The sequence below is a fragment of the Phyllostomus hastatus genome, unplaced genomic scaffold (assembly GCF_019186645.2).
Source record: "Phyllostomus hastatus isolate PE091 unplaced genomic scaffold, TTU_PhHast_1.1 phas_scaffold_46, whole genome shotgun sequence".
Lineage (NCBI taxonomy): Eukaryota > Metazoa > Chordata > Mammalia > Chiroptera > Phyllostomidae > Phyllostomus > Phyllostomus hastatus.
This window is the reverse complement of record NW_025334032.1, coordinates 41,216,138-41,228,782: the sequence shown is the minus strand read 5'-3', so window position 1 is coordinate 41,228,782 and position 12,645 is coordinate 41,216,138.

The following is a 12,645-nucleotide window of genomic DNA, read 5'->3' as shown; positions in this document are numbered from 1 at the left end:
GGACAGCTGCTTGGAAGCCAAATCATTCACCCACACTCTCTCTGATCACATATTCTCCTGCATCCTCTGAGGCTGTGCCCAGTGTGTCCCTTCTCTGTCTGGTGTCACCAATCGCCGTGTTTCTAAGAACTATTTCTCCTTGAAGTGACCCTAACTCTGCAATATGTAACCTCGGACATAACCCCCCTTCTCTGGCATGCACACACACACACACACACACGATGACCCTTCTAGAGCTCCCCCACTCATTTCTTCCGTGGAATTTCTCCCAGGAGCACTGGCCACTCACTGCCCCTCACCGTTCAGTTCCGAGCCTGCTCCGCCTGCCGCATCCTGCCCTGGAGATCCTTAGTTGCACAATTATTTTAACAGGCTTCTGACAACCTCCCATTGGCCAGATCCTCTGGGCATTTCCAGTTGTCTTACTGGACTTTCATCTCTGCTGGACACAGACTTCTTTGGACTCCCCGTTCCCGTGGTCTCTGTGACACCGCACTAAGTCAGACTCACCTCTGTCATTTCTGTTTCCTCCTTAGGACTCACCATTTTTCATTGCTCCTGAATTTCATTGCTTCACATTTCGGTGACCCTGCTGCTGTCATATTGATCTCCTCAGCCATCACAGTCTCCCTGGGGTCAGACTGGTACTCTAATATCTTGTAATATCTAGCACATGGATGTCTTCCTCCATAGTTATCTGGCATTTCCAAAATCAAACCTTAATTATTTCCCTACGTTGATAGCTTCTTATATTTTGGTGCTTTTTTCATCAGTGGCAGCCATATTGAAATGCAATCCCTAAGAGTATCAATTTGCCCAAAGTCCCTGAGGAAGTGTGAAACTGGGGTGCTCCCCGAGGCTAGGTGCCGGTCCTCGTGGGCCTGCCCTTGGTTTCTCCAACCCTCTGTTCTCAGCAGCACCTTGTCTTTTCACTTCGGCCCCCAGTGTTTCTTGCACTTATTGCCCCCCCCCCCAAAATCTGCATCCTATCATGATTTCCTTATTTGTATGTTTGTTATTACTGCACTAAAGTAGCGTATGGATATCCTTACTTTTCTCCAAATGGTACATCACAAATGCATCATTCCAGCATCGCTCAGGGATTTAAAAAACCTTTTTTTAAAAGACACTCACTCAAATCTGAGGATGTGCTTCCTTGATCAAAGCATTTCGATGGTGTCTCTGCTCTCTGAGATAAACCCCAAGCTCCTAAGTACGGTGGGTGCCGTTGTGTTGACCCAGCCTCTGTGCAGCTTTCTTGGGGTCCCGCCTGCAGCTGCTCAGTTCTGTGCCCTTGCACTTGCTGCCGCCCTCTCCTGGAAGGCCCCCTCCCAGTCTCTTCCGCCTGAACTCAGCTCCCGTTGTCCCCTGCCAATCGATCACTTGTCCAATGCCTGCTCTTTCCGACACCTTCCTGCTTCCAGAAAGCCTGCCTTGACTTCCAGAACAAAATTAGGGACCATTTTCTTTATTTCCATACTAACTTTTGTATATTTCTAGGAATCAACGTATAATTTTGTTTTATCATTAGCTATTTTTACCTAGCCAAGCCTCCCTGAAGTTAGGGTCTACATTTGTTTTATCTGCTACTGCCTAGTTCTACAACCCCGTGTTCTCTTAGTTATTATTGAAATTCTCATCAGGTAAGGATATCCCTTCACAAAGGACATGAACACCTTCATGTTGGATCTTTAATCATCAGCTTAGAAATTGTGGAATGAAGGCAAGGAAACTTATTTTGAACATTTACTTGACCATTCCTGAGATTAATTCAATTATATTAAGCCTTTGCATTTATAATACTTCTATACTGTTTTCTCCTATGAACCATGCATATTTAGAAGCTGAAATAATGGACTGAGTATGGAAACAGAACCGTTCCCTAAAATCAGTTAATTTTGTGATTAATTATAAAGTACTTCAAAAACAGCACTGGATGGGATGGCATCTGTGGTTGGCAATAGACATGCTGTGGGTGATTTATTATTAAAGACCTCTAAAACTTTAAAAACCCAATTAACAAAAACCTTATAATTGAAGGGTAGGAAAAATACTCTTCTGAAAAGCAGCAATAAGATCAGCAACATCAGACAACCCCCGGGCAAAGGCAGATCTCTTAAATAATAAGACATTATCTGCCTATTCTTTGTGAGAGTTAAATAGCATTGAAACAACTTCACTAATAACACCCCGGGCTGTCCTCCCGTTAGATTTCTGTAAACAGTAGAGAATGGGGGACTTAGGCAGAGAAAAACTGCAGAAAAGAAAAGAGATCACCTCTATAGGTGGCAGTCCTTTTTTTCTTTCAGTCCTATTTGATGTGACCCAATTACTCTGCACTACCCCAAGAATTAGTTTGCTCCTAGGTGGCCTTGGTTCTTGTTGCCCCGCAGGACCTATTGACCCTCTTTTGCAAACTGCCCAGTTGTGCGCCTACATTAGACCCGAAATGAGGGAGCCTGAGGCTCAAGCAACGTGTTTCACGAGACCGCCCAGAATCTGTGTTGTGCACAGGGGCCATTTGTCGTGTGCCTGAATCAATGACCCCAGGCCCCGGACATTGTCTTGTCATCCACCTTTTACCTATAGTGACTGGGTGGTCTATCACCGATCACCAGTGGCATCATTTAGAAGGGCATCTCTTTGGAGTTAAGCAAAGCTAATGGGTAATTTGTGTGAGCTCCAGTGACGGGGAGACTGGGTCAGAAACTGTTCCTGAGGCAGGAGTGAAAAGCAGGAGTGTTAAACATTACGGAAAACCTCCCCATTTGAAATGCTCACGTGTGTTCTTACTTGAAATAATGTAAAGATATTACATGAACATTTTATTGCCAGAATAATTAAGTCTGGAAGTGTTGCCCTGCATTTTAATTTTTGTTATGAGTTTTCATATTTCTAATAACTTATTTAATCAAATATTATAATATTAGTTTTGCTGTCTTGATTTTGTTAGTTTGTTGATTTTCTGGAGAAATATTTTTATAACTTATGCAATTGCTAAAATTGTTACAACTTTAAAGTTAGTAAAGTTAAATTGATTGCATTATATAAGGCATGCATATACATCTCAAATTATTCCTTCGGTATTATTATCAAACTTTTCAGAGAGTTTTAAAACATGTTTTTGATGGAGCTTCTGAATAAAAGAATTTTTTATTTCTTTTTTTTAAGAGATTTTATTTATTTTTAGACAGAGGGGAAGGGAGGGAGACAGAAAGGGAGAAAACATCGATGTGTGGTTGCCTCTCACGCTCCCTGCACCGGGGGACCTGGCCTGCAAACCCAGGCCTGTGTCATTACTGGGAATTGAACCAGGGACCCTCTGCTTCATAGTCCGACACTCAGTCTACTGAGCCACACCAGCCAGGGCTAAAAGAATATGTTAAAGAAAATATTTTAAGTAGTTTTTCACTGATAGGATAAAATATGATGTTGAATTAGAAGATTGTTTCAGAGAACAACCAGATTGGAGGAGAGTGTATTGTTACTTCCAGAAAAATAGAATTTTCCCAGAAAAAAAAATCAAATCAGTATGAAGTGCCCCTGGAGGCTCGGCAGACACTGTGCAGATGGGGGAAGACCGGGCAGGTTGCAGCACGTTCTTTTCAGGTGGGCCAGGCGCCACCCTCAGTCCTAATTCTCCATTAAGCAGAGGTTAATTGGGTTTTCAGGCTTCTCACGGTACCTATCCTAAAAGCACTGGGAGTCTTTAAAAGGAGACCTTATTTAAATATTAAAGGACACCTGTCTCATCAAATGCCATAAACCTCTCTATTATTTATCAATGTCTTTCCAACACCAGGAGGCTTGTTTATGGTCGAAGTTCCTCCACAACTGCACAGAGAAATAACATCTGCTTTTCTGTGATTGTTAACTTTTCAATTTAAATACAAGTAGGGGACCATCGGACATTTATATCATATATATAGAAACTTTTGTGTGATTTTATTTCACAAAATAGCAATTTCTGCTGACAGGTACTATTGAGAAACAGAGAAAACATTTAAAATGCAGTGTCAAAAAGTATTTAAGCATTTTTAATAAAATGTTATTAACATATTAATTCAATATTTGTTACAATATGTTAGCATTAAACTGAAGTTTACTTTGGCATTCACATTAGAAAGAAAAGGCATTTTCTAAAACTGATGGCATTAAAAATATAAACATATACTTTAGAAAATGTGGTTTTCTATCACATTTTGAGCAGTAATTTGTAGGCAGAAAATGTTAATTAAAATTTACTTATTAGAAAACCTCCACCTTTTACTCAACAACATACTGTATTTAATAATATACTATACTAAGTAACCCTTACATTTATTTAAAATATTCCTTCATTTTTCTAACTCAGAATATGCTCCAACTGTCAGTAGGGAATTGACTAATTATTATCTTTATTTCTCATTCAAAATTTTATGAGATCTGAATGATGTGATGCATTTATTCATTTGTACACCTTCACTGTCTTCAATTTGGAATGATTAATAAGCATAAATTGAGTAAACACTACAAGATAACAGAAAAATGGTGATTTGAGACACCACTATGTAATGAATTCAAGAATAATCAGGTTCTATTGCAGCCGATGCAAAATTTTGTCGAAATCACCTTTAAAACTATTATCTGGGAAGTACAAAATGTCTATAACAAGTGGATTACTTTGAGAGAAAGTACATTTTCCATCGACACAGCTTCAAATCCCACCATTTTTGTGCGGGCGATTGGGGATCAGCAGGGGGACTTAATATGTATGTCTTCATTTCCTCTTCTTTGGTGATCCCTGGTTTAGAAGACACCAACGTTTTGCCTTGAGATGTATGCATGGGACCTCATACTGATGGAGGCAGCGTGCCCAAACACAAACGCGTTATTTCCGGCAGCCACACGTCCTCAGCTCCCGCACTGGCTCTGCCACGCTGCAGGGATGCCGTGTGGGGTGGGCAGAGGGCGCGGGTGCACCTGGATGTGAACGTGGGGAGACCCCTTTTGTACGGTTCCCAGCCCTGCCCCTCACACTGGCCCCGCATCCACCCCATCCCTCTCCCTCTTCCAGACCTCGCTTCCAGACCTGGGAGAGTCCCTGGGCATTTCCAGCCTCGGTTTCTGAAATCATGTTGGCCTGCTTTCTGAGATCCAGAAGGGGTCCCCTAGATCCCCCAAGGCAGGGCTCAAGAGCCATCCCAGCTTTAAACCAAAGATACAATATACTTTCTTATTGTCTCTCGTCCATGATTTACTCCTTCCTGGATATGTATTATCTCATATTTCTTAAAAGTGTTTTTGTCAGATCAACTCTGTTTCTGCGTCAGGAGCGAAGGTCACTTTTAGTCATTGGTGTCCTGGTCCTGCTGCCCTGGTCTCATTCCTCCTTGCTGCCTCTGCCTGGCCACACGTCGTCACTTAGTGTTTAGGTTGCCCTGGAGTCCAGTTTGTCCTGGAAAACCTTACACCCCTAGTGTGAAGTTTGCTGTCATCCTAGAGCACATAATGAGTCCTTCTTAGCCAGTCTTCAAGGATTCATCTAATTGAGGTTGCTCACTCGGTTTACTGAGTTCCCGTTATTCTGGTGACGAACTAGACAATTCTATTCCAGCTGTCTGTCTGACCCTGTTTATCGGAACACACTCCTCTGGCCACGCCCCGTGTAGCCAGAGTCTAGTCCGGCTGGGCCCTCTGCATTTACACAGAATTTCCAGCCTTCCTCCAGCTCCTTGTCCTGTAATTATTCTAGCTGGGGCCATCACTCCCCATCCAAACACACACCCTTTCCACCTGTTGCCAACTCTAGATAGCCTTCCCTCTGGTCTTCCTTGATCAGGCCCCCGGGGGAGGGATGTCACTGCTGGTCCCCCTGTCCCCTGCAGGGACTCCCTGTGCTGCGGCACCGTCCCTGAGACCGTGCGGGGGTGAGGGCAGGGCAGCCCCTCGCAGCATTCTGTTCCCAGCCCTGCTGTCTGCGAAAGCATCACGGACCTAAAGGAGCTGGTTTCATTTTTTGTTTGTTTAAATTTCCCCTCAAGTGGGCTATAAGCTTTCCGTGAACTTGACCTATACCTCTTAGTTATATTATATTTAGTTAGATTCCTAAAAAAAAGAGTCGAGAACACGCCATGTAGACATACTGTTTCCTTTCACGAAGCATATGGTAACGATTAAATGTTCATTCTGAAAACTTTTTATCTGTTAACATTTGTGGCACTTGAGCAAAATTTATTATTTACTAATGATACATTTACTTGCGATTAAAGATACAATAAAAATTTAAACAGAAAGCCTAAGAAAACAAATATTTGAATTTTCAGCATTAACTTCTTAGCAGTCTTGGAAAAAGACACCTTCTCAAGAGGGTGTATGTCAGTATGTCAGAGCCCAAAACAGGCTTTCCATTAAATACTATTTATAGAGTCTTTTAAAAATCTTGTGCTATTCAGAATTAGTTGTCCAAATTCTGTGTCCGGTTCATAATTCACATTTCAGGTGCCTTGGGAACCAGAGTGTCATCCAGTTTCCCAGGGACATTTAGAGGGTATGGTGGTACTCCTGCTCTGATACTGGCTTGACATCGTGTTTCCGTCTCGGTTCTGTAACTCAGCTGGTCCCGTGCCCTGGGAGAAGGCCTTAGAACTTTTCTCCTGGTCATTCTTCTCATTGGTGAAATATGGGATCGGACCAGATGAGGGCTCACGTTTCTTTCAGCTTCTAGAGTCTATGATTTTAGAGGAAATTAAATCTTTATATGAACTCAGACACCTGGTGAAAGTCTGCAACTTAAAATTTTCCCGGCTGATATCAAGACATCATAAAGTCATCCTTAAAACAAGCTTGTGGCTGGAACAAACAAAAATGCATTTATTTAACACATTTTGAAATGTAAGGAGTCTCTGAATCTGTTATTTTATTTAAAATTATATTATTTAGTTACTATAGACAACAGCAAGTTTTAACATGAGCTGGACCAGGAGATAAAGAAAGTTATGGTTGGAAATTCCATATCTCCCTCTTTTAAGGTGTGAGAATTTTGATTCAAGAAACTATACATACATTGCGCACTTCACATGAAAGCAGTTTATTATAAAATGTGCTTGTTTATACCAGAGGAAGACAGTTCTGTCCTGTACCAGGTTAGCAAAACTATGCTTGCACTTTAAGTAGGTCTGAGCTTCTGCTTTTTTTTCTGTCTTGGGATGCTCTTCTGCCATTATTTAGACTTTTGGTAAGCCCACCCTGGGGTGTTCCATGCCCCCTGTTCTGTGTGAACATGCGCTATTCAGTGGGGAATCGGCAGCACTTACTCCTGACCTGGTGGGCTAGAGGCCCCCAAACCACCCAGAAGTTTCCACAGGCTTCCTTACCGTGTGCCCCAGGAAATCGTCTGTGGGGAAAGTGGTTCTCGCACACTTGAAGTGGTTCTTCGGCATTCAAGGGAGAGTATGTGTTCTCCCCCTCAAATTACTCTTACCCCCGAATGCTCTGTGGAAAGAATGATTTGGGATCTTAAAGTTTTAATTCTTCAAAAATAATCTTAAGATTCCCCCCCGCCCCAGGATACCAGCATGCCTCAACAGTGCTTTCATCACTTAAACCCAGAGACGCCCCGACCCCAGGACCCAGTTGTTTTATTTTAGTGACCGTGTCGTGTTTGCTTGTTCCTACACACTGTTTCTACTAGCACCCGTCAGGAGCGTGCAGCCTGAACAATGTTCTCTGATGCTGGATCTCAGGGAGAAGTGAGAAAATTTGGCCCTTATTCCCTAGCTGGGGTCACAGGCCCCAAGTAGATGTTTTTATTTCCTCCCTGGCACATTTGGCCTCTAGTACTTTCTATTAGAAAAAAAGAAAATATATAAATAAGAGAGATCTTTCCAATGTAGTTGGTTACATAGGCTTATGCTTCTTGTACGAGAATTTTCCTCCTTCTCCTGAGACACTTAATCATTCACCCTTCCTCCTGGTAGAAGGACAGCTGTTTTGGTGGAGAACATGAGAAAAATGGCTTACATGAATTGTGTGCCACCTTCTCTTACGTTTGAGGAAAGTGGAGGAGATAGAAGGTGGAAGAGGGCACCAACACGGGGAAGAAATGGTAGGGCAGAGAGAACATGAAAAGTAATGGGATGTCACAAACATTCAGGAGGCCAGGGAAGGTCCCGCAGTGTGCCTGCGGCATTCGGCTGCGAGCAGAGGACAGAAAGCCTAGTCCTGGCAGCGGGGAGACAGGCTTCTCCGCCGGTCTCCCGACAGGCAGGACCGCAGGGAGGAGTTTCCAAGTGCATCGCCCGCAGCACTTGGACTCCGGCCTAGGGACAGCTCAATAAGGCGGTGCTTTTCTTCACACTGCGAGCAGGTCAGGGAGGTGGTGGCGCCCCCTGCCCTGCCGGCTGCACGCTTGACCCTGGTGCCATCGCAATTATTTCCGCCGCCACAGAGGGGGGCCTGGGACTCTGGTGTCACCTCTCATCGGTGCCAGGGCTTCGAGAGCTTCAGAATAAAAACCTAACACAGGTTGCTGAAATGTAACCAGGGTTCCTTCAGTCAACAGATCATACTTCTGCAGCGATTTGATTGGTTTGACTTTATTTTTTCAAGACAGGAAATACCTTTTGCGCCAACCCGTAGCTTGTATTCAGGGAAGGACTCGATACAAAGGAATAAAAGTGATTTAGTATTTTTGAAAGATTTTGAAAGACACTCAAAAAATTACTTCTGTAATCAGTAGTTTTGGGCTAATTTGATTCAAATTGTAGCCACAAATCAAATTTTATTTTTTATAACCTTTTCAAAATATAATGCCGTGTCTGTGAGTAAATATTTTATTTTAACAATAGCTAACTTTGCCAAAAGAATAGAAATTATATTTGTGCAATATGACATATTTCAAAATTGAATTAGTCCCATAACTTTTACTGACTGTAATTTTTAAACCTTTAAAACATACCTTCCCTCATCCTAATTTTAAGCTTTTTTTTCACTTCTTAATTTTAAATAATATAATCTCTTGAAAACTAGTCACAGTTAAGGACAAAAGACCTTCAAGTAACCCTCTATGACATATATGTAAATGTCTTGCTTGTAATATATGCAGATAAGCTTGACTCAATTAGTGTGTAACTCTGTAAGTGAAACTTCATTAGTATTTCCTCTAGAGGTATGATTGGAGTAAATAAGTACATAGAAATATAAGGCCATATAGTAATATTTTTAAAAGTAAGGCAAAACATTTGTTTCCTATTAATACATACTGGATTATTCAGTGTTTTAAATCCAAAAGTTCAATATAAGATAATATGAACAGTGTTCAATAAGGGAAAATCATCTGTTTTTTCTAGACCCAGGAAAATATTTTAGGTTGGAAATCATTGCATTTTTTTCTTAATAGGTTCATTTACTCAAAAAGAAAAAAGGGTTTATGATTTCTGTATCATTTTCTACAAATAGTTAATGAGTGTCTAAGGGAACCACTCGCCTTCAGAGCAATCCCCGTCTTGTAGGAGACATGTACTGCCCTGTCACTGCAGTGTATGATGGCACGTGAGAACATAACGTAAGGAAATTACAATAATAGTTCCGGGAATTCAGGGTTGGTAGAGTATTCGGTTTTAGAGTCTGATGCAGTTTTCTGACCAGCCGGGCTCGCTTTGTGTTAAGGGCTATAAACCAGACCAGACAGTTTCTTTTCTTTCCCCGCAAAAGTGCTGTGACTGAGGTGCAACGTTCCTTATTTGTTTTAATTGGAGAAAGATGACAGCGGTGTCCTGAGAAGGCGCTAACTCGGAGACGACCAGGAGGAGGCACCAACGCCTGTGCCGCCCTCATAATGCCAGCAGATTACCTCGGCTGGCCTCCGTGCCCACGTGCACAATGCAAGAGTTTGCATGACATTGTCTGTGAGGTCCCATCCAGCTTGTAATGTTTACGATGATATAAAAGACTGAGGAATGCATGACATTTCTGCCGTGATTAGTTGATTGACGAGTCTAATTTAGAAAGAAATTACTGGCCTCCCTACCTGTGTCTCTCAGTTGTTAAGCAGCATGCTTCGAGGTGGATGCATGCAGCAGCTGGTATATAACCATTAATGCACTCTTTCCAAGGGGGTTTTTACTCTCCCTCCTGCATTATGGTCTAAGCTACTCATTCATGTATCATATTCTTAAAGGTAGCATTCAGGACAGAACATGTTAAATGATCACAGATCCCAAGTTTCATGAACTAGAAGTTAGTGACATTTTATTTCTTTTTTCCCCATGACCTCCTACAATAAAAATCACAGTGTCACTTTATAATATCTGGAGAACATGCTGAAATACAGAGGTGACTCAAATCGGACCCCCATGCTGTGGCTAAGGCTGGAAGACTCATAGCTGCGGTGAAGAACAGATCACGAATTCGTTAGCGAGGGGTCCCTTTCTGACTGAATTATCTAGTGTGTTGAGTAAGAAACATGCTATTTAACTAGTGATCACTGATTGAGTGGGAGTAAAGAGGACTCTGCAGTTTGTTAGTTAGAAGACTATAATGATCTGGGCATATTTGGAGTGCTTATAACACTCTGTTAGGGACTACTTATAGTAATGGTATCTTCACAACAAAATTCGATGTGTCAGGCTGTCATTTTATAGATGTGAAAGCTGGAAATCTTATGGTTTAAGTAATTATTTAGGATCTGACCCGTAGGTAATGGGTTCTTAGGGCAAGTAAATGTGCTGCTACTTTGGGGGAAACGACTTCTCAGAGGAAAGGGCGCCCAGCGTGAGGAGAGGGGCTCTCGGGGCACCCTGGGGCCGGAAAAAGCTCTCCCCGGGGTGTGACATTCAAGTGTACCTGGAAGGACCAGTTTGTGCAAAAAGCACAGATGGAGCTGAGAAAAATGCTTCTTTCTGGAAACTGCCAGACTAGACCGTGGAAAGACAGAGCAATGCAAAGAGACTTGACTTATTCTTATGGAAAACTGCAGCGTTAGGCAAACACCTGAGCAAAATCATGCATTGACCACAATGTAAGAACAATGGGAATGAGGCAGAAATCTTGACAAAACCTTGCGCTGTTCCGGCAGAGAGATGCCAAGGTTCCTGAAGCAAGAGACAGGTGACACAGATGGACAGAGGTAAACGCTGAATGCATAGGAAGCACGTACATTTCATGGGAAATACAGATTGCGGAGATGGGGGGTTCGAGGCGGAGGTTGGAGTTTAAAATAAAACCCCGGGCTCTGGTTGAGAAGACTGGGGGAATTGTGCGCCATTAAGGTATTCAATAGGGAGCACAGGGAGGAAGAGACACTCCTTATGTTACTTTTACTCTTAAGTGTCTGAGGAACATTGAGAAACTCACTAAACCATTTGAATTACAACTTTGGAGCCCAACAGAGAGTTCCCGTGACTCCGAATGCTACGACCTGGTTTAAATCCGAATCTGACCTCTTAAACCTGTGTAGCCATGCTTAAATTCTTTAATTTCTCTAAATGGTAGTATCTTCTTCCACCAAGTAGGCAAAGTTACAATGCCATGGAGTGTCCCGGTGAGAATCGGATATTGTAATCTATAAAAAGCATATAGAGGGTGACCTAGCAGGTATATTTGTGGTTGTGGCTACAGTTATTGCTATTACTTGTTTTTGCGCTACAAAAGAGATGCGGGAAGATGCATAGATTTACGAGCATTGATACATGTAGGTGAGAGTCAAACACGTAGGGTGAATGAGATTCAGCAGGATCATCGGGTAGCTGGGGAGAGCAAAACCAAGAATGAAACCCTGGGGAGTGCCCACTCTTCAGAACTAGAAGAGGAAGCATCACCTACGCTTAATTAGCCCGAGGACTTGATGAAGACAAGGGAGTGAGCCTTGCTTAAGAAGCCGCAGGAGTTGATTAAGAAGTGAGTGATTAACATGTCAAATAATGCAGTGGTATAAAGAAAAGTGGGAGTAGTTTGTCACTTTCGAGGTAGAGAAGGGTTTCAATGGAACAGTAGGGTCAGGAAAGGGTCAGGAGCCAGACTGCAGCAGCACAGAAATGACTGGGAGGTCTGGAAGCAGAGGCAAAGAGAATAGACTAATCACCGCTTTAAAAGTATAAAGACAATGTACTAATTCGTGGAGAAGAAACCCATGGGGGAGATAAGAGGACGGAATCTAAGGACAGGTGGATGAGTCTGTTTTTGAAACTTTCAAAATGTTAAGATGGGCTTGTTGGGGCCTTGTTATAACCATTGTGATTAATATTATGGTCGATTAAAATGAGTAAATTATATGCAAATATCAATAGGTTTCTCTGTATCGATATGTGTAGGATGGTATAGATAGGAAATATATGGTGCGTTCAAGAAGTAAGAAAACAACGTACTTATTTTTATTCCAATAGCTTTATCGATTCATGACTTAGGTACCATAAAATTCACATTTAAAATGAATTCAATGGCATTAGTAGATTTGAAGAGTTGTCCAGCCATCACCACAATCCCGTTTCCCTCCCCGTCGGCGCCCTCCCCACCCCAGCCATAGGCAGACACTAACCTGCTTTAGTTTTAATACATTTTCCTCTTTTGGACATTTCATGTAAATAGAATCATATGACATCTGTTTTTTGTGATGGGCTTATTTCACATTGCATAGTTTTTTGAGCTATGTCCAAGTCATAGCATCCA